This window comes from Cebus imitator, unplaced genomic scaffold (assembly GCF_001604975.1).
Source record: "Cebus imitator isolate Cc_AM_T3 unplaced genomic scaffold, Cebus_imitator-1.0 Scaffold132, whole genome shotgun sequence".
Lineage (NCBI taxonomy): Eukaryota > Metazoa > Chordata > Mammalia > Primates > Cebidae > Cebus > Cebus imitator.
In genome coordinates this window covers 1,908,075-1,910,428 of record NW_016107447.1, presented here as the reverse complement: position 1 = coordinate 1,910,428, position 2,354 = coordinate 1,908,075, and the positions used below count along the sequence as shown (strand labels likewise).

Here is a 2,354-nt window from a genome sequence, read left to right as displayed (position 1 = left end):
CAGCATGTGTGCTGCTTTTTTTTTTTTTTTTTTTTTATTTTAAACTGACTCTTTTTTCTCCTTAAATATATTTAAGGCGACAACTTAATCACAAACCGGGTACTGGAAAGCCAGTTTTTTTTTTTAATGCTTATAAAAAAATAAATATTTGTCTGTTAAAATAAACGGTGTGTCCTTGTTCCTCCTGAAATTACTCTGCGTCCCACACTTTGGGAAACGCTGCTCTAGGAGTATGGGATTAATTGTGGTCCTTCTGGCTTGCACCCTGTTCCCCTGAGCATAACAGATTCTATGAAATGCCCTAGGATCTTAGGGGATAATGACATAACAGCTTTCTTGTTGTAAACTCTTTGTAATTGCTGACTTAAAAGTGTTAGTCCCAGGGAAATGCAAGAACTATCCACTCAAGTGCACCGGGTGTGCCTCCGTTGTGATGTCGTAAGCCCCTGATGGCTCATAAAAAGATGTTTCTACAAAGGCTGGGGAAGCTTTTGTGAGTTTTGACAACTCTTAATTTAATGTTTTCTCTATGAGTCAGTCTGGGTGTGAAAACTAACTTTGTGTCGACTTTTTGGAACCAGTTAAAGCCCATGCTTTGCATTGTGGTTATTAGAAATCGTTTGGCTGTTTGTTAACATCCATTTCTTCCTTTATTCTGATTTCTTTGCTTTTCCTTTAGCTCATCTGTCGCTCTTCAAATGGCCTTTGAAACCTCTGACACTTCTCTTAACCTAAAACTTAGAATCACTGATTTTCCTTCTAGAATATACTAGAGAATCCGTGTTGCAAGGCTCCTTGGAAGGTGTTTTTCTAGATTCTTTATGCTCAATGTTGAATGCCTGTGAACACCACATGTTTAAAAGAGGCATTGACAGATTAACTTATTTGTAAGTTAATAGTGTGTTCGTAAGATCGGTTTATGTGAATAAGAGCAGATTTAATTTAATTCATTGAAAGGAAAGTCGGATAAGTCAGTTCAGGCTTATTCAAGTTTTATTCCCCTCCCCTCAAAGGCTGCAGAAAAAATCCCCCTGTTAAAAACATATTTGTTTAGGGTTATCTTGGTATGATCACGATGTAGAATTTACTTAAGGCTAAAGTCATTTTCTTTACATTTCTGAGAATTTGATTTAACTGCGGTGTCCGTTTCAGAACGAATACAGAGTTTCGGAGTTTCGTTCTTGTTGCCCAGGCTGGAGAGCAATGGCGCGATCTCGGTTCACCGCAACCTCCGCCTCCCGGGTTCATTCGATTCTCCTGCCTCAGCCTCCCGAGTAGGTGGGATCATAGGCATGCACCACGATGCCCAGCTAATTTTGTATTTTTAGTAGAGAGTGGGGGGAGGGGTTCCCCATGTTAGTCAGCCTGGTCTCTAACTCCCTACCTCAGGTGATCCGCGTACTTCGGCTTCGGCTTCCCGAAGTGCTGGGATTACAGGTGGAACCACCACGCCTGGCCAGAATAAACAACTTTTGGAAAGACTCTTTAGAAGTCTGATGAGAAAATATTTAATGGTTTGAAACTTCATTTTAAAAAATCATTGCAAGCAGTCCATGTTTATGACCTGCAGATGGCAGTGCCTTTGTGTAATGTTTTGCTACTTTGAGAATTAATGAAATTTAGTTGTGCTTTTAAGAATGGAAAATCTTCACAGGAAATATATTAAACTTTTTATTCCCTTCAGTTTACATTGTTCCCTTGTTTTTGACTCCCCAGATGAAGAATGAAACTTCTATTTCTAAAGTCACTGTTACTCTTATTAGTAATGGTAAATACTAACTCATTTCTCCTGCCAGTCATCTTATGAGACTGACAAACTAATGTGATCTTTTTTACATATAGAGGAATGATGACTCAAAGAGGCTAGATTTTTTGCCCCGATCACATAATTAGTAGACATATTCAAGCTATCATTGGAGATAATTGGATTTCAGGGTCAAGCAAAATTGGGAAATGTTGAGGTATTGTCCATGGTAACTTCTTCTCTTGGACATTGGCATTGCACATGTTTAGCATATAAATGCCTTGGAGAAGTTCTGGAGGCATTTATATGCCCAAGGGCTTTTAAAGCTCAACATCAATTTTTTGTTGTTGTTGTGCCAAAATAGTTGTCCTGTGAATAACACATATATTTGTCTAGGCCATTCTGCCTAAGCAGAGTTAAACTGTCAAGGAGTTAAAAGAGCAATGACTAACAGAATTATCCTCTTTGTACTCTCATTAATGAGAATAATTAAGGAAAGGATCAGGGTAAGTCCACTGTCTCAAGCAGCAGCACATTAGAGAAATATGAAGTATATTGACAGCTAAATATATAATACCAGCATGTGTGCTGCTTTTTTTTTTTTTTTTTT

At 38.2% G+C, this 2,354-nt stretch overlaps 1 protein-coding gene across 4 annotated transcripts in view; it reads left to right on the top strand.

Annotated features, from left to right (window-relative positions):
• Positions 1–2,354, top strand: part of NCOA5 (nuclear receptor coactivator 5) — a 30,033-nt gene that overhangs the window by 961 nt on the left and 26,718 nt on the right. The gene's annotated exons all lie outside the window — the stretch shown is intronic.